The following is a 25,295-nucleotide window of genomic DNA, read 5'->3' as shown; positions in this document are numbered from 1 at the left end:
TGAAGTGAGGGCCGGCCTGGTGCGGACGGCAGCCCCCACCTGTGAAGTCCCTGCAGATGTGGACGTGGCTGATAGAGCCCTGGCTGGTTCTCAGAGAGGGGCTCGCAGAGCTGGGCAGACACTCCCCGCATGCCGTCCCTGTCCTCTCCCCCGGACCGTGGGGCCAGGCAGGGGCCATACCTGGTCTTTTCGCTCCAGAGCTGGGCTTCTGTTCTCCAAACCACTTAGCACGTCCCCGAGACTCTCCAGTTGGTCTGATTCCAGTGCTAAAAATGCTCCTCATTATTTTGTTTTTGACATTTCGACGTGGATGCTGACTTCCCCTTCAGCCCCAGGGTCATTCAATTCCATGTTCCTTCAGTAGCTGCGCAAACAATTCATATCTTCAGAAGCAAAGTCGTCCTTTTCCTTCCCTCTCGCAGATGGGCACAGGCGCAGGTGAGCCGTGGAACCCTGGCCTCCAAGTTGGTAGAAACACTGTTTGGAAAACACTTTGTACTTCCCAGGCCTAGCCGTCGAAGGTTTTTGTGCCCGAAAATGCCCACCTGGCGAGGGAAGCAGATAAATGTGTGGGTTCAACAGGATCTTTCTAAACAAACAGAAACCATGACCAGAATTCTCAAGGAACCTGTGAAAAGGCCGCCGTCTTTGGAAACCGAAACGACTGGCAAATTCTGAACATGCCAGTGGCTTGCAGGCTCCCGGGAGAAGCCGACGTGGCATAAATAACAAACAGCTGTCCTGGCCGGGCAGCAGGCGGGACTCCGAGGGCACGTGTGAGTGTGTGCGCGTGTGTGTGACCTTGACTCGCCCTTCAGAGCGGGCCGGTGATGAGGATGCTCTGCTGTCTCTCTCCTCGTTTTAAGTGCATGTCTGAGAACAGCTGTAAATACTTGTTCCCTGTGAGTTAAAGTGAGTTCAGAATCGCGTACGTTTCTGGAGGGGCACCCTTCTATTTTCTGCAGGTTCCGACACTCTTCCTATAACCAGTCCGCCCGTCAATCAGTAAATGACTGCTGGACGCCGTCCGAGCCACAGGCGCGGGCAGCAAGCGTGTGCTCTGGGGATGCCCGTGGTGGTGAAGGTGACCTTGGCTAAGGTACCCAGAGCGTCAGGTAGTCGATGCCCGTCCGGCAGGTGCTGCCACCACCTCAGCGCAGCCTCCCGTGCCTCTTGGCTCAGGTGGGCTGGCCCAGAGGCTGCTGCTTTTTGGGATCGCCCCCAGCTGTGGCAAGAGACAGCAGCCTTGGGTGTCGGTGCCGGGACCAGGGCTCATGGCTGTCTGCCCTGCAGGGGAGGACCGCCTCGGAAGACGAGGCATCGCGCTCTGCGGCTGCCGGATGCGCCCCCGCTTCGCAAGCTCAACCACAGGCGGCTGCTGGGCTCAGTCTGCCCTGTGCCCCCTCCATGCCCCGCCTTGCACACCCGCCACCGTAGGCCGCCCTCCCCACCCCACTCCCGTGTGTGTCCCCCTCCCTGTGCAGGTGCCTCTCCGTCACTCTCAGCGCAGAGCGGATGTGCCAGGTCAAAGGCTAACGGACAGACTGACAGGTCCTCAGGTGGATGTCACGTCAGTGCCAGGTCACCAATCCCACCCGCAGGACTGATGTCTTCCCCCCGCCTCGGGTGGCTTTAGGTCCACAGACTTGAACTCTGGACTCAGGGCCCTTTTATCTTTTGATTAATTTATTTATTTGGTCTTGCCATGCGGCTTGCGGGATCTCAGTTCCCCAATGAGGGACTGAATCCCTGGCCACGGCAGTGAAAGCCTGGCACCTTAACGACTAGGCCGCCAGGGAGCTCCCTCAGGGCCCTTTGAGGTCTCCCCCCTCCCTCCCTCCCGGCCTCCCTCTTAAAGCCACGCAGGCCGCCCTCTGCACTCGCCTCATTTCCTGCCACTCAGAAGGCAGCGCCCCCCACTCACCTGCCGTGGCCTCAGCTGCCCTCAACCCTCCCCCATCCTGCCCCTCTCTGCTGGGGCTGCGCGCTCTGTGCGGCCACGCTGCTCCCGGGGCCTCCTTCCTGGCCGGGTCCCTCGAGTGTCCTGAGAGCTGCCAAAGTCCCGACTGTAGCCCAGAGTCAGCCGGGTGAGCAGGCAGCCTCGGGTCTGGTGACAAGCTTGGCCCGGGAAGGAGGGCAGCTCCTGGTCCAGCGCCACCGAGGCTGCTTGAAACCAAGCGAAGTGCCCTCCTGCCCAGCAGCTCTTGCTGGGGGTCGAGTCCTCTCTCAGGCTACCTGCAGAGGCCAGGCGCCCGTGTGATTTGCGTCCCACGTTTGGGACATTCTTGCGCCCGTGGGGCTCGTGTGGGTGCTCCGGGCCTCGGACTGTGGTCCCTGACAACGTGCCGATTGCATTTCACTCAAGCAGACTAACCCCGGCCCATGTCTGGGCATCCCTGGAAATGTTTGCGTCCCCTTGTGAGGGACAGAGAGGAGGAAAGGCTGGCGGGGGGCAGACTCGCCTGCTGCTGGGCCGGCTCGGGGGCCACAGCGCCGGGGGCTCTGCCAGGGCTGCTTCCAGACCCGCTTCCCTCTGGACCGTGGAAGCCCCGTTTGTCCACCCACAGCGTGGTGCCCAGCGGCCGTGGCCTGGGGCCCGCGGCTCAAAGCGAACAAAGGCACAGTTGGATCACAGGAGCATCTGGAAGCCTTTGGGCTGCTTGTTTCATGAGAATACCCCTGACCCAGCCATCCAACCTAGTTCGTTAAAGAATCTTCCAAGAGGTGCTGAAGATAGAATGGCGACAGCAAGAGCCTTGCCGGTAGCGGATGCCTAGAGGGTCTTTAGCCACTACTGCTGCCGCGTGATGGGCTTGGCCGCGGAATTCGCGAGGCGAGCCAGAATCCCAGGCAGCCCGTTACCCCGGCCGGTGAGCTGCCCTCCCAGGAGGCGCTCCCCACCCCATCCTCCTGAGCCGCTGACACTGCTCTCAGCCCACTGTGTGTTTACGGAGCACACAGGACAGAGGATGCCCGATCCCGGAGAACTCGTCTCCTGCGGTCCTCTGAGACTGGGCACGTTCTGTTGCCAGATTATTCCTTTTGCGACATCAAATAATCCATGACCTGTGGGTCAACTCTCACCGAGGGTACCACTGCTGGGCCAGGGATGAGTTGAGGATTTGTTTTCTTGTGAAGACAGAAGTACCCCCGACAGACAGAAAGCAGGTGGGGTTCCTGGCAGTGGCGGGGCAGGGAAGGAGGAATGATTGCCTAATGGGTATGGGCTTTCTTCGGAGCAGTGAGAAGGTTTTGGAACCGGATGGAGGCCGTGATCTCACAATGTTGTGAATGTACTAAATGTCACTGAATTGTTCGCTTTAAGACAGTTAATGTTAAGAATTCCACCTCAATCCAAAAAAAAGTACCTCTGACAACAACTGATACATTGTGCTCTTTCCAGGCACCTGCCTCAGAAACCTTCACCACCAGATGGAGGTGGTAAGCATGGCCGCCGTGAACAGTTGTGTAGGTTGTTCACTGCCCAAGGGCATTGACATGAAGGGCTACTATCAAGCGGGTGTCTTCTCACCTAGCGCTGGAAGGCGTCTGCCTGGAGGAAGGAGCTCCTGTTTCTACTTGACTCAGAGGTGCTCTATGGGCTTCTCGGCCATGATAGGATGAGCCCTAATGCTTAGTCTTTTTCATGGCTTTTCAGGGAAAAAGTGACACCATGGACATCATCGTCCCTCGCCCCATCCAAGCGGGTGGCTTTCCTGTGGCCAGATGTGCGCTCCTACTTCTGAGATGGGTAAAGAAATCAGTCCTTGTCCTTGAAGCTCAACCAGTGATTGGGTTCATGACTTCCTACACTGAGCACGCCCGCAGACATGTCGAGATCCCAAGAAGAACTCGGCACGTTGTGGGCAGAACCCGGGGGCAGGAGAGAGGTGCCTGCTTTTACCACAAGTGTCCAGTGTGGATAAGGGAGCCGGGCAACGACATCTTCCTGTTTTTCCTTTCTTGAAAAAGTTGAGAAATGCAAGAGCGACCATCCTTTCAGGAATGAGGAGGCGTTCTCAACGGCTCAAGGACTCTCTGTGTGAAGTCAGAGATCTCCATCTGGGTTCCGTCCGGGGAAGGATGGGCTCAGTGAATCGTCCCTGAGGGCTTGGTCCAAAGGACCTGTGCCCGGGTGAGTCTGGGTATTGAAGTTGCTTCCACATTGCTGAACACAAACCACGTACTGCGTGAGGTCAGCTTCGCATCATTTTTTTTTTTTTTTTTTTAGCTTCGCATCATTTTTACATCGAAGCCGATGATGGCTGGGGGTACGTGGCTTTCTGAGGGCAGGACAGTGTGGGTGAACTCCAGAGCCAGGCTGCTCCCTTCGGATCCTGGCTCTGCCCCTTACTGGTTCACCTCTGCCAGCCTCAGCCTACTCCTCTGTAAAATGGGCATGTTAGTACCTGTCTCATGGGCTTGTTGTGAGGATTAAATAAATGGGTAAATACGTGCGAGGGCCTGCAGGTCACATAGTCAGTGCTTTGGGTGGAGGGTACTCTGAGGTTGTTTAGAAATCAAACCGGCTAAGGAGACGCTGACATCCTTTTGAGCAAAGGAAAAGTCCCACTGTGTCGTCCCGGCCGTGCAGGCGGCCGAATGCTGGCAGGCGGCGGGGGCTGCTGGGGTCTTCTCCTCGAGCAGTTCTGGGGGTGCTCGTCCGCCCAAGCACCTAGATGGGCTGCGAAGAGGCCCTTCTCTGGGTGTGAGAGGCAGGAAGGCGGCCCCGCCTGCATCTGCAGAACCTGGTGTCCGACAGATGCCTGGTTGGTTTGGGGTCGGAGGGGAACAGGCAGAAACGCAGAGAGAAAGCTGAAGGGGGCTCCTGTGTGGGCGGGAGTTTGCACGAGGGGCTTCCCTGCAGCTCTACAGCCGACACCTCTGTCCCCACAGCCGGCTCATGCCAGGCCCCCTCTGTCAGGGCTGGTGGCTAGGGGCCTGGGCACCCGGTCTGACTCCCCCTCCTGCGCTAGGGGGAGCCGGTGCCCGCGGTTCGGCCTCCCGTGGGCTCTGGGCTCCAGCGGGTCTGAGATGAGACAGCTGTTTTGGTTATGCAAGGTGAGGAGGTTCTAGAGAATCTGCAGGACAGCGGAGAGCCTGGGCTGACAATGCGTCACACACTTGAGGTGTCCCGGAGAGGGTGCATCTCGTGTCGTGTTCTTATCACACACACACACGCATGCACATACAGCATTGCACACGAAGGGGCACAGGGAAACCTTTAGAGGCTGTGGGCGCCTGTTACCTGGTTGTGGTGATGGTATCACAGTGTAGGCACATGTCCAAACTCATCGAATGGTGCACATGACATACATCCAGCTGCGTGCGTGTCAGTGACATGTCAGTGAAGCTGTAAACGGCAGAGCAGTCAGGGGGCGGCCGTTTACGAGGCGCAGGCTGGGCCTGGCGTCGAACTTCTCACCCAGCTGAGCCTCCTGTTCTTCTCCCCACTTTTCAGCTGGGTAAACTGAGGCTCCTTACTAGTCATCGTGCCGGGTCGTGATGTCTACCAGGTGTCAGGCAGTGGACAAGTGTATGTAAATAGTCTCACTACTTGTGTAGGAGAACCCCTGCTTTCAAGGGGATGTGAGTGAACTCGGCCAGGACTTGCCCAGGGTGACCGTCCTGGAGAGAAATCAGAGGGTGTCTTGCTTGGTCCCCACAGTCATGAAGATGTGACTCGCAGAGAGATGTTCAAAAGTGAAGCCACTGCCGACCCCAGAAACCAGGCCCCGCGAGCCCCTGTGCGCGCCCCTCCGGGAGCCGTGGGCACAGGGCTTCCTGGCTCTGCGCTCTCCTACATCTGTACGAATTCACGGCCATTCAGACTGGAGGCAGATATTTATTTTTATGCAGATGAGATTCTCAAGAGTGTTTGATGCATCCGAGCTCTTATGAAAGCGGAACATCTGCAGACGTGCGCTGCTTCCATTATGTTCTGGGTTTAGGTTGTGTCAGCATTTATGTTTCCTTAATATGAGAAACGCCAGCACTGTTCTTCCAGGGCTCCTGCTGCCAGCCCCTCCCCCCGGGCCCCGTCGTCTAATCATTTTTTTTATTCTCTTGCTTCTGTTGTTTTTAGTCACAAGTCTGGGAAAAAAGTCACCTGTTTCAACTATCTGAGTGAGCTCCGTGAACACCTCAAATACGACCAGCTGACCATCCCCCCGGAGGTTCTGCAGTGAGTGAGACCCTGTCCTGGGAGGCGTGGGCTACGCCCTTGAGCTTCCTTGGGCCTCCGTCCCATCCCGTTAACGCTGAAGGCTTAATTTCCAGACGTGTGTCCGGCCAGATCTGGTTCCGAAATCTGCGGCCTCAACAAAGATTCACAGTAAAAGAGGCTAACTGCTGACTCAGAGCAACGAGGCTGAGGATGGCTGTGTACACGGGTGAGATGTGTTCCTCACCCACCACTGCAAAACTGATTAACAAAAAAAAATCAGCCACGGTGGTGACTGCTGTTCGTTGCCTTGGTGTTTACCATTCTTGCTTTGGAGCAGAGAACGGGGGCGATTTCTCGGGTGTGTGGATGACACCGTGGACAGCATGAAATGTTCCCAGGCCCACTGCAGGTGTTCTGGAGGACAGCCCACCTGGTGCCTCCGGCTAGAAGCCTAGTTAACGTGTCTGCTGCTCTGTTTTATACAGCAGTGGTCCCCCCCTTGGACAGGGCGTCAGGTGGGCGGAGGGAGCCCAGGAAGGCGTGTGGTCGGTCCCGGACCCACCGTTAGCTCCGGGTGGAGCTCAGTCTCCGAGCCCTGCCTGAGCACCCTCTGCCCTTTGCATCACCCTCTCTGGGGGCTCAATGGAGCCCCCAGAGAGGGTGCAGGGTCCTCGCCAAGCTGCACGCAGGTGAGGCCGGCAGCCCCGCAGGGGGAGTGGAGATGTCGCGCTCCCTCTGGGTGCCAAGTCACAGGCGCTGGGGATATTAGAGCCGTGTAGGGAGTGTGTCTGCCCACAGGACACTCGCAGGGAGTGGGGCCACGAGTCGGTGACAGTAGGAGCCGAAAGAGGGGCTGAACCCAGCTAGGGAGGGGACCGGTGAAGAGGGGATGACAGGGAAGGCTTCCATGAGGAGGTGACTTCTGAAGTGAGTTTCAGAGGGACTGTTGGCTACATCGAGAGTCCAGGGAAAGGTGTTTCCTGCAGAGGGAAGCTCTTGTGTAGACACGTGGGTGAAGTATTGGCCGGGGGCTGGTAGGAGAGCCTGGACATTTGACAGAGGTCGGATGACCTTGCTGGCTTGTGTGTGTTCCCGTGTGTGCAAGACAGCCATAAGGCACGTGGGCCCAGAAGATCGGGACACTCAGGTGTCCTGCAGACCTTTGTGGGGCATCTGCCCCCAACCGCACCTGGAGCCAGCCCCTTGTGGCCCGAGGCTTCTCACCTGCAGGGTGACAGCTGTGCTTCCTCTGTGTCCACAGATACGACGAGGAGCTTCGGAACCTGCACGCGGGCAGGCTGCCCCCTCCCACAAAGACGGCCCTGCCGCGGCGCCCTCTGCCCACCCAGCGGTTTGACGTCAGTCTGCGATAGTAAGTGAGCCTCCACGTGGTCTGCCCTTGTTTCCTGGGAGGGTGGGATGCTTCCGTGTGCCGGGGAGTTCTCTCCAGACCTTGGCCTCTGCATCCGAGCTTAACCCTGCAGGAAAACTGAAGTGTGAGCTTGACACTGAGGCCGGAGTGCCCGCCGCTGTGTGTGTCTGTGTGCAGAGGACCCAGCCGTGGGCAGGGAGGGGACCGGGGGCCTGGGGTCCTCGGCCCAGCTTTCGTCACCACTGCTCACCGGGCGGTTCTGGCCCCCGACCCACAGGCCACGCTGGGACACCTCCCACCACCTTCCACGAGAAGTGTGGCCACGTGCTTTGCTCTGGCCAAGGAGACAGGAGTGGCCACGGGGCGGGTCACCTCCTGGAGGGAGCTTCAGGGGCCAGTTCATAGTTCGCCTCTCGTGGTGACGGAAGCCGGGTGGAGATGGTGCCTCGCTGGCCTGCGTCCCTGAGTGACCACAGAGCGCCTCCCACTGACACCCACGCTGCGGGAGGGCACAAGTGAGGGGTGAACTTCTGTGGGGTTCAGCTGCCGGTATTTAGGGACTCTTGTTACCACGGTGTGTCCTACCCTTCCTGCCTGATCTTACCCTTATTAGGCCACATGACCTTGAACTCACTCCCCCTCTCAGCTTGTTTCCTTATTTCTAAAATCAGCAAGTTGGATGATGTGATCTTTAATCTTCACTCCTCGGAAATGATTCTGGGCCAACTGTCCATGGCAACTTTGTCTCTTTTAAGACTCATCTCACCTCCTCCAGGAAGCCTTCCCTGATGCTCTAGACTGCATCCAGGGCCCCCCCTCTATCGCAACCCAGATCTGAGCAGGCTGCTGTGGGGAGTCCCGCCAGCTGCTTTCCCTGCTCAGCGACGAGCCCCTTGTCCTCCTCCTATTTTCTGCTTCTGGCACCTGGCCAGGTGCTGAGGCACCTGAAATGATGGAAGATGAAGGGGTTGTTTTAACTCTACAACCACCGTTGGGCACCTGGGTCTGAGCTACACGATGTACAGGGCCTGGAGGGTGGTGGATCCCGGAGAGGCGTATGCTCAATTTCATTTGTTAGTAGTTTCTTGTTAGAAACTTGCATGTGATCTGTTTCTACATAAAAATCTGATGATCTTTAAGACCCATGTTGGATTTTTTTGGGTTGCACTGGGTCTTTGATGCTATGCGGGGGCTTCCTCTAGTTGCGGCGAGCGGGGGCTGTTCTTCGTTGCGGTGCACGGGCTTCTCTTGTTGTGGAGCATGGGCTCTAGGCACATGGGCTTCAGTAGTTGCAGCTCATGGGCTCTAGAGCACAGGCTCAGTAGTTGTGGCGCACGGGCTTTGTTGCTCCGCAGCATGTGGGATCTTCCCGGACCAGGACTCGAACCCGTGTCCCCTGCATTGGCAGGCGGATTCTTAACCACTGTGCCACCAGGGAAGTCCCCGCGATTGCCTCTTTAAATTAATATTTTATGTTGTTTCATTGCAAATGACTATCACAAAATTGCAATAAACATATTAAATAAAGCACCAAATATGTAATTTGTTTGGACTATGAATGAATGAAAGTCATTAAAATTCATAAGCAAATCCTATTCACAAGCGTTAATTCGCTGAAGTTCAAAAGCACACAACAGAAAGCCATCACCTTAGAACAAGCTAATTAAGGCAAAATATTAAGGGGAAGTCAGAGATTCAAGAAGTCTTTGCCTGCCTGCCATCCCTGAAGTGGGACAATGGAAACGGACATGTGCATTTTGTGCAGCCCCATCTGGGCAGCTGCGGGAAAGTGGAAAGAGGGAGGGGCCTCCTTAGGGCAGGGGAGCGGAGGCAGCTCACATCCCAGCTCTAGCTCTTTCCAGCTCTGGGAAGGCAGTCTTGTGGCTTAACTTCTCACCCTAGTCTCTTCCTGTGTAACCATAGGTATAACCCCGCCCTCCGCACCCTCCAGGGCCACGGGATCTTAGTAGGGTGTGCAGACAACGCGAGCCAGTTGCTGCTGCCCAGTGCTTTTCCTGCTCTGTTCCTCCTTCTGATCCCCTCCTCCAGGAAGCCTTCCCTGATGGCTCCACACAGACGGGAATCATCTGTTGAAAAGACTATTCTTTCCCCCATTGAATTGCCCTGGGACCCTTGTAAAGAACTAACTGACCATACACCTAAGGGTTTATTTCTGGACTTTCAATTCTATTCCACTGATTTGTATGCTGGTGTCACACGATCTTTATTGCTACAGCTTTATGGTGAGTTTTGCAATTGGGAAGTGTGATTCTTCCAACTTTGTTCTTCTTTATCAAGATTGTTTCAGCTCTTCTGGGTCCCTTGAATTTCCGTATTTTAGAATCAGCTTGTCCATGTCTGCGAAAAAAAAAAACAACAAGCAGCTGGGATTTCAATAGGGATTGTGCTGTCTCTGTAGGCCAAGTTGGGAAGTATTGCCATTTTAACAGTATTGCCTTCCAATTCAAGAGCATGGATAGCTTGCCAATTTTTTGAATGTTTTAAATTTCTTTCAATAATGTTTTATAGTTTTTCAGTGTACCAGTTTTGCACTTTTTTGTTAAATTTATTAAGTATTTTATTCTTTGTGATGTATTGTAAATCAAATTGTTTTCTTAAAGTTATTTTTTGATTGTGCATTGCTAGTGTATAGAAATACAATTGATTTTTGTATACTGATCTTATATCCTGCAACCTAGCTGAATTCATCTATTAGTTCTAATAGGTTTCTGTGAATTTTTTTTTTTTAGTATTTTCTATATCTAAGAGCATGCCATCTGCAAATAGAGGTAGTTATTCTTTTCCAACCTGGATGCCTTTTATTTCCTTTTCTTGCCTGGTTGCACTGGCTGTACTGACTGGTACAATGTCGAATAGAAGTGATGAGAGTGGACATCCTTGTTTTGTTCCTGATCTTAGGGGGAAGCCTTCAGTCTTCTAACATTAAGTACGATGCTAGCTGTGGGTTTTTCATAGACACCCTTGATCAGGTTGAGGAAAATCCCTTCTGTTCCTACTTTGTTGAGTGTGGCTTTTTTCTTTCATGAGAGGCTGTTAGATTTTGTCAAATGCTTTTTTTTTGCTCTATTGAGCTGATCCCATGACTTTTGTCCCTTATTCTGTTAATATGGTGTTACGCTGATTGATTTGCATATGTTGAACCAACCTTGTATTCTTGGGATAAATCACACATGTTCATGGTGTAATCACACCTGTTCGTGGTATGTAATCACACCTGTTCATGGTATGTAATCACACCTGTTCATGGTATGTAATCACACCTGTTAATGGTATGTAGTCACACCTGTTCATGGTATGTAATCACACCTGTTCATGGTATGTAGTCACACCTGTTCATGGTATGTAATCTTTTTCTATGCTGCTGGATTTGCTTTGCTAATATTTTGTTGAGGATTTTGTTTCTCTTCGTAAGAAATACTGATCTGTAGTCATCTTGTCTCTGGTGTCCTTGTCTGGTTTTGGTAATACTAGCCTCGTAGAGTGAATTGGAAAATGTTCCCTCCTCTCCTATTCTTTGGAAGGGTTTGTGCAGAATTACAGTTAACCCTTCTTTTAACATTTGGTAAACGTCACCAGTGAAGCCATCTGATCATGGGCTTTTCTTTGCAGGAAGTTTTTTTGCCTACTAACTGTCAATCTATTCAGATCTTATATTTCTTCTTGAGTCAGTTTTGGTAGTTTGTGTTTTTCTAGGAGTTTGTCCATTTCATCTAGGTTATCTAATTGGTTGGTGTGCAGCTGTTCTTAGTACTCCTTTGTAATCCTTCATTTCTGTAACATCACTGGTAATGTGCCCCCTTTCATTCCTGATTGTCGTGATTTGAATCTCCTCCCTTTTTTTCTTACTCTCGCTGAAGCCTTATCCATTTCAGTGATCTTTTCAAGGAATCAACTTTTGGTTTGATTGATTTTTCTCTATTGTTTTTCTATTCCCTATTAATTTCCACTGTCATCTTTAATATTTCCTTCCTTCTGCTTGTTTTGGGTTTAATTTGATCTTCTGTTTCTAGTTTCTTAAGTGGAAGTTTTGGTTATTGATTTGAGATCGTTTTTCTTTTCAATATAGGTGTTTAGAGCTATTAATTTCTCTGAGCCCTGCTTCAGATGCATCCCATCAGTGCTAGTATGTTGTCTTTCTATTTTAATTAATCTTAAGGTGTTTTCTAATTTCCCTTGTGATTTTTTTTCTTTGACCCATTGGCTTTTAGCAGTCTGTTGTTAAATTTTCACTTATTTGTTGTCGATTTCTCACTTCATTTCCTTGTAGTTGGAGAACTTACTTTGTATGATTTAATTCCTTTTAAATGTATTGAGATCTGTATGATCCAACATATGGCCTATCCTAGGAAATGTTGCATGGGCCTTGAGAAGAATGTATACTCTGTTGTTGGGTGGAGTGGTCTGTAGATGTCCATTAGGTCTTATTGGTTTACAGTGTGGTTCAAATCCTCTGTTTCTTTGTTGATATTCTGACCAATTGTTCTATTCACTATCAGAAGTGGGGGAGTGAAGTCTCCAACTATTATTGTTAAATTATTTCTCCCTTCATTTCTGTCCGTTTTTGTTTCATATATTGATATTTTGGGGCTCTGTTGTGAGTTGCATAAATTTTTATAATTCTTATGTTTTCTTGATTGATTGACCCTTTTCGCCTTTATAAAATGGTATTCATTGTCACTAGAATACCATTTTCTAACGTTTAAAAATTGTCACGACAATTTTTGACCTCAAGTTTATTTTGTCTGATATTAGTATAGCCACTCCAGCTCTTTTTAGTTACTATTGGCATGTTGTATCTTTTTCATCCTTTTACTTACAATCTATCTGTGGCTTTTAATGACAAGTGTGTTGCTTGTAGGCAACATAAAATTGGATCATGTTTTTGCCCCATTTTGCCTTTTGATTAGAGTATTTAACCTGTTTACATTTAATGTGTTTGCTGGTAAGGTAGGTTTACATCTGCCATTTTACTACTTATCTCTATGTCTTGTCTTTTTTGTTCCTCTAGTTCCTCCATTACTACCTTTCTAGTGTGCCATTTTAATTCTCCTGTTTCTTTTGCTATATATTTTTTAGTATTCTTAGTGCTGCCCCAGTGATTAGAATTGACATCTTAATTTATAACAGTCTAGTTCTGATGAATAATAACTTCAGTAGGATACAAAAGAAATTGTGCCCCATTCCTTCTCCCCTCCTTTGTGCCATTATTGTCATACAAATTACATCTTTATTTTATGACCACTGGCACCAATATACAATTCTTGCTCTATGCAGTGGCCTTTTATATGGGGGGAGAAATAGAGTTGCAAACAATAATACATGTACACTGTCTTTTATGTTTACCTCTGGAGTTTCCTTTACCTGTGCTTCTTTTTTTTTTTTTTTTTTTTTTTTTTTACCTGTGCTTCTTATTTCTTCATGCAGAGGTGAGAGGGTCGGGGGAGAAGAAAGAAATAGAAGGACTGTGGAATTTTCAAACACTTTGGAGAAGTGGGTGTGTGTCCCCCTCCCCGCACCTCCCCTGCTTCTTTCCTGTTTGGAGGAAACATCTGATGGTGACCGATTCAGGAATACTCTGGGCTGTTCATTAACGAGCAGTGCTGCACGGCTCTTTCTGCTTCTGTGTCTCTCCCAGAGCTGAAGTCTTCGGCTGGGCCAGGGCCCACTTTTGCAAAGAAGGAAAAGATGGGCATCTGACTTTCTGTTCTCTTTCCCTGCCAGCTCGAGACACACTCATCTGTGGTCTCCTGCATGGGTGTCTGTCTGTCCAGAGAGCATAAGCTCCTGGCACTTGTGAATGGCCTCAGGTAGGGAGCAGGCTTTCCCAGGCTCTGGTTCTAGGTCATGTGAGCCAGCCTGACTTGCCAGAACTCCCAATCCCATTAGCGTTTTGGGGACTGGTCTAGCTGATGATACAAAGCAGTTTCTTATTCTCCATTCACCCCCCAGAGAGGGCCAGCTGTGCAGAGGTGGGATTGCAGACTTTCTGGGCCTTGTCGCCACAGATGACCTCAGCACCCCCATCTCACACCAAGCCCCCGACTCAGAAAGAAGGGCTGTGGTCTGCTCCAGGTACAACAAGGGCTTCGGAGTCAGATTTTGATTTGAGCCCTGGCTGTGTGACTTCAGATAAAATAATTTGCATCTGAGTTTCAGTTTTGTCCCCTATACAAACAGGGGCACAGTGATGAAGCCAGTGGGCTTAGGAGCGCGGCCAGCGCACAGTAGGTCCTCAGCACACGGTCTTCCTGTGATTGTCTATGTGAGCTGCTGGGAGGGGATGTGAGACGAATGACCGTCTCAGAGGCCTGGGAAGAGCTGGGGTGGCCAGTGAGGCAAGCGTGGCCCACACTCCCTGTTACCACTGAGATTTCAGGTTGTTGGTCCTCCCTCACTGTCCCTACTGTCTCTAAAAACCACAGTCCCTCCTTACTTGTATTCTTTGCATGCACAGCCAGAGAAGGAATTCATGCTGTGAATTACTGTAAGTGCGTCTCGCAAGGTGGGGGATACAAACAAGAAGATGTGCCGAGAATCCCCAGTGCCCTCTGGGGGCGGCCGACTGGCTGAGAGCCAGCTGTGCTGACAGTGATTTGCGCTCCGTCTCTGAGAGCACCCCTGCCCGCTGCGTACTTCGGAACTTCAGTTCAGGGTCTGGCCCTGGGCCACACACGTGGAGATAGATGCACAGGAGGGATGTGGTGTGTTAGGATTCACCCCTGCCCTGAGCATCCCCACACAGCCAGGACGCACACCCTGTTTTTAATCCAGAGTTCCTGGGGTGATTGCCATTCTCTGCACTGACTCTGTCAGTCCATTGAACAAGCCTGTCTCTCAGCCAGCAAGCAGGGGCTGGGGAGGGGAGGAGAAACCCAAATTGAGGGTTTCTGCTCTATTGAAAGCAGTGATTTTATGCCAGGGCCCCCATTCTGCAGTGAGCTGGATGTCGGCTCCTTAAGTGCTTGGGCAGAGGACAGCGTGCTCAGCTGCGAGCCCTGCGTCTGTGGGCACATCCCTCCCCTTCTGCGACCTCAGTCTGCCCCTGATCCTCCAGGCCCCTTCCTGCTCTGGAAGTCTGCTTTCAAAAACAAAACGTGGACTAAGCTATAGGCAAAAAGGTCTTTCAGTAGCTCATGGGTGTGCCGCCTTTGGGAAGGTCTCAGTAGAGCCCCCTCCCCAGGTTAGTTATAGCAACTAACCTGGGCTTCAAAATCAATAGACCCAGGCTCTCTGGCTGTGTGACCTTGGGTAGGTCACTGCAGCACACTGGGCCCAATTCCCCATCCATGAAACGGGCCACCTGTGTCTGGCCTGGGACGTCGCCCAGCCCTTAGCATTCCAGTGATTTTAGTAATTAGTGCCTTTGACTTACAGCTTAAAGCCTTTCCCATCGTTCACTGTTTATGACCTGCAGCTTCCTAGAGGAAGGTTGCCAGCATCTCCACTTTCCATGTGGGAACACTGAAGCTGGGGAGGCTCAGAGACAGGCTGAGAGTCACCCAGCTCCTAGGACAGGGCCAGGACTTGTGCAGTGTGTGTGGTTCCCAAGGAAACGGAGGAGAAAGAGAGACTGCAGCTTTGGAGCGTCCTGGGAGAAGAGGACCCGTCTGCCATGTCCCTTCCTCCCAGGGGTGCAGAGGGAGACCGCCTGGACGCTGCTTGGGCCCCAGGCCACCTCCTCCCTCTCAGAGGGGACACACAGAAAATCACGCTGGGGCAGGGGTAGGGAGGGTCCAGGTCACATTCCTGTGGTAGCATGGCCTCGTGAAGGCAGTGATGGTCCCCAGGGCCCCTTTGCCAAATGGACCGTAGTTTGGTGTCCTGGACGGGCAGCCTCAGTGAAATCACCAGGAGGGACTTCCCTGGCGGTCCAGTGGTTAGGACTTTTTTTTTTTTTCTGCAGACGTCAGTAGTTTATTGTTTGTTTAGTCCAAACACATTCAAAATGGAAACTCCAAGAATTCTTTCCACCTGAAACAATTAAACTAGATACTACTAGCATATAACGCTTAACACATTACAGCAATAAAGATGGTAATCCATTGTCTTCTGTACCTACTAAAGCCAAGATGGTGAAGGCACTTTCTGCCGAAGGCCCTGGTTCAATCCCTGGTCGGGGAATTAAGATCCCGAAAGCCACGCGTCCAAACAAACACAAAAAACAAACCATAAACCTAAATGTAAAATTCAGAACTATACAAATTCTAGAAGATAACATAGGAGAAGTCACCAGGAAACCCAGCTTTCCATGGAGATTGGGACATGCAAAGGCCTGTCACTACTGGTGATACAGTTTTAATTGTATTCATGTGGATCAGATTTGGGGCGCTCTGTAAATTTCGGAGTGAAATGGAAAACAGGACTGATATCACGTCCAGCCGATGAATCGCTACAGAAGGAGCATAGATCTGGGTCATGGCTGGCCTTGCCTCCAACTCTGCCACCTCCCAGCTGCGGGACCTCAAGCTGGTCGCCTGGACTTTCCCAGTGTCCATCTCCGATCCCTGATTTGGGCTAACAAAAGTACAGTGGAACTTAAATAGATAATATACAAGAATGAAGGTTCTAGACTCAGACGCGAGGGTCTGAGTCCTGGCTTTGTCCAGGCTCTGGACGCACAGGCCCAGCAACCATGGCTCACGGGCCCAGCCGCTCCGCGGCACGTGGGATCCTCCTGGACTGGGGCATGAACCCGTGTCCCCTGCATCGGCAGGTGGACCCCCAACCACTGCGCCACCAGGGAAGCCCAAACAACAACCATTCTGATATGTATCCTGATTTCTGTGGGATAAAGAGGGACATTTTGTAATAATAAAGAAGATGAAATAACCCTCAGAATTTATGGACCAGTAACAGCTTTAGAATACATGCAGCAAAATCTGGTAGAACCAAAGGAAAAACAGATACACGATCCTAGTGGGAAACCTCAGTACCCTTCTCTGTATAGCTGATGGAACAAGCAGACAGAAAACCAACACTCTAGAAACACAATCAATCAAATTAACCTAACTGACATTTAAAGAACACGCACCCTAAGAACAGCGAAACAGGGCTTCCCTGGTGGCGCAGTGGTTAAGAATCCGCCTGCCACTTCGGGGGACACAGGTTCGAGCCCTGGTCTGGGAAGATCCCACATGCCGCGGAGCAACTAAGCCTGTGTGTCACAACTACTGAGCCTGTGCTCTAGAGCCCTTGCGCCACAACTACTGAGCCCATGTGCCGTAACTACTGAAGCCCGTGTGCCTAGAGCCCGTGCTCCACAACTAGAGAAGCCACCGCAATGAGAAGCCCGCGCACCGCAATGAAGAGTAGCCCCTGCTCGCCGCGACTAGAGAAAGCCTGCGCGCAGCAACAAGACCCAGCGTAGCCAAAAATAAATTTTAAAAATTAAAAAAAAAGAAATTGTACGCTCAGCAGTACTAGAAAATGATATTTCATTGTGTTCAAATCTATTAAAAAAAAAAAAAAAAGAACAGCAAACCATATTCTGCTCAATTAAAAAGTGGCAGAGGGCTTCCCTGGTGGCACAGTGGTTGAGAGTCCGCCTGCTGATGCAGGGGACGTGGGTTCGTGACCCGGTCCGGGAAGATCCCACATGCCGCGGAGCCGCTGGGCCCGTGAGCCATGGCCGCTGAGCCTGCGCGTCCGGAGCCTGTGCTCCGCAACGGGAGAGGCCACGACAGTGAGAGGCCCGCGAACCGCAAAAAAAAGAGAAGTGGCAGAGCAGGATCCCAGTCAGGTATGTCTGACTTCCAGCAGATGAGGAAAGAGAAACAGACGTGTTTAGTGGGAGCCCAGGGGTCCGTAGAATGGATCACTGTGGGCAGCTCTGGCTTCAGATCCTGACTCTGCCAGCTGGGGAGGGGTGTGGTGGGATGCGGCTGGGAGGGTCATTCTTTTATATTAGTACCCGTGTTTGAAAGTTTCCTTATGTGAATCTCTGTATCAAATGAGCACAGAAGAGACTGTTAACAGCCTGTCTGAGGCAACATACTGGGTTTTCACGAAGCATCTTTTTTTCTTTGGCCACACTGCACGGCTTGCAAGATCTTAGTTCCCCATCCAGGGACTGAACCCGGGCCACAGCAGTGAAAGTGCCAAGTCCTGACCACGGGACCCCCAGGAGTTCCCGAAGCATCTTTTTTGATTGATCAGGTCTCCTGGTTCTGCTCTCATGGCCAGATCTTCTCAGGCCCCTGGGCCTTCCTTTGTATGTTTCCTTCTGTCTGGAATGCCCTTCCCTCTTTTGTCCTCTGCCAACTCCTACTCATCCCTCAAAACCCAGCTCTGAAGTTGCCCCATGTGGAGCCCTTCCCAACTCCAGATCTCCCCCATAGCACATGCATCCTTCTGGTGGAACGCTCAGACGACACACTATCATTTTTATTATTTCTGCCTCTCTTTTGGTCACCTACTTCCTTAGGGTCCAGGCTGTATCTCTCTCTCCCTGTATGGCATCTTGGTTCTGTGTTTTCACAAAGGTGTGGTGAGGACCAGAGCCCTGTGCTTGTCACGATCTCCCATCATACCCAGGTGAAAACCGTGGCTTTCTTTTCTCTCCCCTCAGCCTCAAAGACAAAAATCAAGGTGAACTCACCCCCCTGTGCTGAGGTACACAGTGACATACCTGAGAGAGAAAGGTGAGTAAGAGCTGGCTCCAGCCAGGGGAGGTGAGGGCTGCCAGGTACACCTCCCCAGGAGGCCTCTCTGGGATCCTGAGCGCCCCACAGGCCAGGGAATTGGAGGAGCTGGAACCTGGGCAGGGAGGGTGATCGGGATGGGCAGGGCTCCGGCACAGTGGCTCCAGCCATGGGCTCTGACCCTACTGTCTGGGTTTGAATCCTGGCTCCACTGTGTGCTAGCTGTGTGGCCTCAGGTGAGTTACTTACCTTCTCTGGGCCTCTGTTTCCTCATCTGCCCAATGGGGTTAATAACAGTATCTGGTGCACGGGGTTGTTGTGGGGCCTAAATGAGGTGAAGCGTGTGTGTTGCTTCTCACAGCACTAGTCTGCAAAAGGCCCACCGTGAAAGGGACTCCTTTGGCATGAGAGATAAGCTTGGTTTGTAGATGCCATTGCCAGTGGGGTGGGTGCACTCAGTGACTTGGAGGTGAGAGCCTTGTGGCTCCTCCAAGACTCCTGAGGCCAGAGCTCAGATACACAGGGCAGGTGCGTGCAGGCTGCTTTTACCCTAACAGGAAGAAGATGACTGCCTCGGAGCAATGGGCTGCCAGGGAGGAGTGGCCCCCTGCAGGTGCAGGTGCGGGAGCTGCAGGGGGCGGTGCATCAGTCAGGAAGTGGGGTCCCTGGGGGTGGTTCCCAGTGTGCCCCAAGAAGTGTATGTTCAGGGTGTAAAAAGTTCTCTGAGACAAGGCTGTCGGGCTGTCGGGTCTGTGGTTGTCATTTGGAGCTGTCTCTCCTTTGACATTTGTTTCTACTTTTCATTTGTAGTACTGCCCGTTCTGTTATGTATTTCAGGAATGGAAAAAAAGCTAGTGTGTAAACAGTTTCACAGAAACTATGAAAGGGAGTCTTCCTTTTTTTTTTTAACATATTATTTCCTTTATTTATTAAAAAAAATTTAACAAAACAAAAGTAGGAACTCACTATATATTTGTTGGATGAATATGTGAATTAAACACGTATTCGTTGGGCACTCAGCTGTATCCAGCCCGGGTCTAGGCACTGGGGTTGCCATGGTGACCACAACACATAACCTCTGCCTTCCAGGGGCCTGTAACTGTGACAACCACAAACTCACAAGCACAGGGATGAGCTGGTCACAGATGTCAGGGGAACCTGAGCTCTGACGCCTGGGCTGGAGGTCCCTGTATTAGTTTCCTGTGCTGCGTAACAAATAGACACAAACTTAGGAGCTTAAAACAGCATGAATTTATTATTTCTAAAGTGTCTAGAGGTCAGAAGTCCGGGCGCACGGGGGTTGGATTTTCTGCTCAGGGTCTCACAGGGCTAAACTCAAGGTGTTGACCAGGCTGTGTTCCTTTCTGGAGGCTCTGGGCAAGAACCCACTTCCTTGCTCGTTCAGATCGTTGGCCAAATTCAGTTCTCTGTGGTTGTAGTTCCAAGATGTAGTTCCTGTAGTTCCTTGCTGGCTGTCAGCCAGGGGCCTATTTCTGTTCCGAGAGGCCGCTTGCTTTCCTTGCCGTGTGACCCGTCCCTGGAGAAATTCCCACACCTGGAATCCCTGCCCCCATGCTGTGAATCTCTGTTGCCAGGAAGACCCCAGTCCCTTTAAAGAAGCTCACCTGACTAGGTCAGGCCCACCCGAGATAATCTCCATATCTTGAGGTCAACTGCATTGGAACTGAATTCCATCTGCAAAGTCCCTTCACTGCAGTATCTGGATTAGTGTTTGAGTGAATACCTGGGACCCCAGGGTCTGGGAATCTGGGGGCCGTCTCAGAATTCTGCCTACGACAGTCACTCAGCAAAAAAGAGAGGGACCAGCCCCTCCCCCGCCAGGCAGAGTGAATGGCACGTGCAAAGGCTGAAGGTAGGAAGGAGCACAGAGCCAACTAGAGGCTGGACGGAGGGGTTTGTCTGCCCAGTGTTTACAACAGCCGAGACTGGGAAACAACCTAAGTGTTTCTTGATGGATGAATGGACAAAGAAGATGTGATTATACATGCAATGGAATATTATTCAGACATAAAAAACGAGGAAACCCTACCATCTCTGACCACATGGATGGACTAGAGGATGTTACGCTAAGTGAAATAAATCAGGCAGAAAAAGACAAATACCATATGTTCTCACTTAATATGTGGAACAAAAACAAACAAAAAACACTAAACTCATAGAAAAAGAGATCAGATTTGTGGTTACCAGAGACAAGAGATGGGGGGAATAGGAACTGGAAGACAGTGGTCAGAAGTTACAAACTTCAGTTATAAGATAAATAATACTAGGGATGTAACGCACAACACGAGGACTGTAGCTAACCCTGCTGCGTATACATAAGAAAGTTGCTGAGAAAGTAGATCCTAGGAGTTCTCATCACAAGAAGATTTTTTTCTTTTTATTCTGTCTATATGAGCTGATGGCTGCCGACTGAACCTATTACGATAGTCATTTCACAATATACGTAAATCAGACCACCATGCTGTATGCCTTAAACTGACACAGTGACGTATGTCAATTATTTCTCCATAAAACTGTGAAAAAAAGATTTGTCTGCTGCCACACTATATTTTGGGCATTTCCTGGTTGTTCTAGAACCATCTGCATCTTTGGGTTAATTTTTTATTTATTTATTTTAATTAATTAATTATTTATTTTTGGCTGCCTTGGGTCTTCGTTGCCGTGTGGGCTTTCTCTAGTTGTAGCGAGCAGGGGCTTCTCTTCATCGCTGTGGTTTCTCTTGTTGCAGAGCTCGGGCTCTAGGCGCACAGGCTTCAGTGGTTGTGGCTCGCGGGCTCAGCAGTTGTGGCTCACGGGCTGTAGAGCTCAGGCTCAGTAGTTGTGGTGTACGGGCTTAGCTGCTCCGTGGCGTGTGGGATCTTCCCAGACCAGGGCTCGAACCCGTGTTTCCCGCATTGGCAGGCGGATTCTTAACCACTGCGCCGCCAGGGGAGCCCCCACCATTGGGCTTAAAATATGTCTTGGTTGCCCGGATGGCTGTCCACACTCCTCCCTCCATGTGCCCCACCCCCTCCACACCTCTTCAGCCCCATGTCCTGGGCATCTGGGGGGCGCCCAGGGTCTGCTGGTCTGAGTGGTATCGCCTGTCTCCTCCCAGCTCCCTCTCCCTCACCGGTCTCTCCGCAACCCCCTTCCTGGTTCTGGTTCTGCTCCCCTCCCCCTCCGTCCATCTTCTTTATCTGTCTTTGCTGTTCCTTCCAGCTCTTCCTCTCTCACCACTAAGCCGACCAGAACGATCCTCTTGTACAACTTGAAAAGTGATGATTGTTTCCTTTCTTTTCTATTCTGCTACAAAGCGTTTTTTTTTTTTCCTCTTTCATTCTTTTTTCTTTTTTTAAAACACCCTCCAGCTCCAGCCAACCACAGCCAGGCCCTAGGGGCCCAGCCCCCAGCCCAGAGGGGTTCAGTTTGGAGCCCGAGGCAAACCCACCGCCTGTCCCCCCTGGCCCCAGCCTCTGGAAAACCTGCCTGGCATCTGCTCCCCTGCCCCCAGGAAGGTGTCTTGTTCTCATACAATTCAGAACAACCCTAAAACAGACTCAGAGTTCTGTTGCCAGGAAAAAAAAAATCTGCAATAAAAATGACGGCTCCCCTAAGAGCACAGCACTGTGAACACCAGAATTAACAACGACATTAAATCAAATCTCATGCATTATGCAGAAAGGCCTACAGTGCGAAGCACATTTGTGAAATATATGTTTCAAATTTTCTAACTCCGAGAGGTGGCCCTGAGACGTTCTCCTGTGGCTGCTTTGATAACAGTCTCCCTTTCACAAAAGATAATTGTGGAATCCTAGCTCCAGCAGGCGTGGCCCTGTCACCCTTCCCTTGTATCAAAGCACAATTTCCACAGCCAAAGAAAGCGATTACGGTGACGATGTGTTGGAGACACATGCGGTGCGTATCAGCCTAAAACAATGAAACGTGATGCAGAAATGAGGGCTCCAGGGTGTCTCTATTGACAGGACGTGTGAAAGAAATTGTCCAAACATTCACTTTTGCAGAAATGACGGAGATTTTAAGTGATTTGGGAGATTAGACTGGCTGCCCAGAACTTGTAGCTGACATCTACCAGGAATGAATGAATCCTGCCCAGAACAGAAACGTCTGTAGGCAAAGCAAGTGGCCAGTCTACCCTGAAGGGATCCAGCCTGCCGTCACTTGGGGAGCAGGCAGTGGGCTCCCCGCTTCCGGTACAGCTCAAGCTCACAGCCATGTGACCCTAGGCAAGTCATGTCACCTAGCGCGGGGAGTTCAGAGTCGGAAGGCTCAGCTTGGGTTTCTGTCCTCCACGGTGGGAGTGAGGCCGGGGTAAGCTCTTTGAGCTTTTTCTTGTTTGTGTAATGGAAGGGCAGCCTCCACTCTGCAGTTTCCTGTGTGCTTTTCAGCCTCTGCCTTGTGGCAGGCGGTGCCAGTCTCACAATTATAGAAGTGAGGGGGATACACTTCCTGCCTTCAAGGGGCTTGCAGAATAGTTGGGAAGAAAAGCAAATAGATGCACAAACTACGTCTTTTTAGAGCTACTGCAGTATGCACAGGACTCAGGCAGGTGCGGGGAGAAAGATGGGAGACAGAGGAGAGTCCCGGGCAGCTCCCAGGCTTGAGCTATGTGGGCCCCTGAGGGTGGGGTCCTCCCCTGGGGTGGATGGGATGGAAGAGGCAGGACGAACCCTGCTGTTGGTTTGATAACAAAAAGCTTTACTGTTTTGTTATCAGAAAAATAATTGCTCAGGGAAAAAAATTCACTGACAGAAAGTGCAAACAAAGTGAGCATCCTTTAAAATTTTACCACCCAGCGAGAACCATTGTTAATATTTGGAGGCACGGGCACTTTTCTGCACTGCTCGTAGAGATGTAAATTGGTCCAATCACAACTTAGCAAGCTGTTGACGTTAAAGCTGATCCGGCAATTGTAAGTCGAGGGAAATAACCAAAAACGTAGGTACAGAGCGTTACCGCAGCGTTGTCATCAGAGTAGATAATTAGGTGCAGCCTGAGTGTCCATCAGTAGAAGGAATAGCAGAGGAATGAAAGTTACATCCACGTGATTGAATAGTGTCCTGCAGGTAAAGCGGATAAACTGGATCAGAGATCCAGCCATGCTTCCACATGGCTAGATCTCCAAATATTATGCTGAGAGGGGAAAAAGTTGCAGAGTGGTAAATACAGGGCGCTATCACTTATGTAAACTTTTAAAACTCCCCAATCCTATATATAGTTTATGAACTGAAAAGATTGCACTTTTGGAACAATATACAGAAGGAATTTTTAAAAAGTGAGTAGGAAGGAGACATACCAAATTCCTCGTGGAGGAGAAGAACAAAAGGGTCTTTAACGTTTACTTCATTCTATCTAAGTTTTTCTAAGGATTCTTACTATATCTAAGTGTTCGCTTCCAGTATGGCTGAGTAACTCTGTTGGGATTTGACTTTCCCACAGACAACATCTATAAACTCCAGACAAAATACAAAAGAACGAAAGTAAACAAAGAGAAAACCAACAGTGACTGAAAGGCACTGGAGAATGAACGAGGACAGATTCTGGAGGGAAGTCCACACTTGTAGAATGGCAGAGGCTAAGGTTACATGATGTGGCTTTTAACCCAAGCCAGGCCAAAACTGTCAATTCTGATAGAGTGGCTATGTCAACAGGAGAAAATGACAGTCTTTTTGGCTTGAAGAACAGAGGACAGAATTTGGGACAACCAGAGTCCCTAGAAGGTGGGTAGGGGATTCCAGACAGGAGAGAGGCAGACAGGGAGAGCCTACACTTTGTGCATAAACTCTGCTCAAAGTTCTGCCTGATCCCAGAGCCACACAAGCAGGACAGACACCAGCTAATGATAAAAGAACTCAACTGAGGTTTGAGCTACCGACTGACAGAGCTTGCAGTTTGAGTTCATCCAAGTTCAATGCCTGCTAAAGCAAACAAAAACCAGCACTCTTCAGAGAAATGTAACAGAACCCAGGGCCTCTACAATATAATTCACAACATCCAAGATACAATTAAAAAGTTTTCATCATACAAATAGGAAAATGCAACCCACTCTAAAGCACTCAATGGAGCTCAACCTTAAAATAATGCCAGTGTTAGAAATTACAGTCAAGGATGTTAAAGTAGCTATTACACACATCCTCAAGTATATAAGGGAAAATATGATTAAAATAAATGAAAAGATAGGAAATCTCAGTGAAAAATAGAAATCATTAAAAACACAGGGAAATTCTATAAGAGCAAAATACAGGATCTAAAATTATTTTAAAAAGAAAAGAAAAAGAAACCCATTGCTTGTATACAATAGGAGAATGGAGTTTATAGTAAAGAGTTATCTGGAATCTAGACTAATAGAAATTACCCAGTCTGAATAACAAAAAGTAAAAGGATTGAAAGAATCTGATCAGAGCCTTAGGGACCTGTGTGACAATATCAGAATGTCTCACACACACACATAATTGGAGCTCCAGAGGCAGAGGAGGGAGAGAATAGGGCACAAAAAAATTTTGAAAATTAATGGCCAAAAAAATCCACAATTTGGTGAAAGACATAAATTTTCAGATTCAATAATCTCAACAAACCCCAAGATAGATAAAAATTAAAGAACAATACACCTAATCACACTATATAGAGACTTCTGGGAATTATGCAGAGAACAAGGAGACATTGCATGCAGAGGACCAAGGATGGAAGTCAGCTTACCTATCAGCAGACACTCTAAGGCCGAAAGACAGTAAAACAACATCTTGTTCCAATACAATAAAGGAACAATAAAGGGCTAAAGGAGGGCTTCCCTGGTGGCGCAGTGGTTGAGAGTCCGCCTGTTGATGCAGGGGACGTGGGTTCGTGCCCCGGTCCGGGAAGATCCCACGTGCCGCGGAGCGGCTGGGCCCGTGAGCCATGGCCGCTGAGCCTGCGCGTCCGGAGCCTGTGCTCCGCAACGGGAGAGGCCGCGACAGTGAGAGGCCCGCGTACCAAAAAAAAACCCAAAAACAATGAATGTTAAATAAAAACTCTTTTTAAGTAAAAGAAAACCAAGGAACTTCTTTCACTGGCAGATCTGCATCACAGACAAATGCCG

This window comes from Phocoena sinus, chromosome 10 (assembly GCF_008692025.1).
Source record: "Phocoena sinus isolate mPhoSin1 chromosome 10, mPhoSin1.pri, whole genome shotgun sequence".
NCBI lineage: Eukaryota > Metazoa > Chordata > Mammalia > Artiodactyla > Phocoenidae > Phocoena > Phocoena sinus.
Note: the sequence above shows the minus strand (reverse complement) of the source record.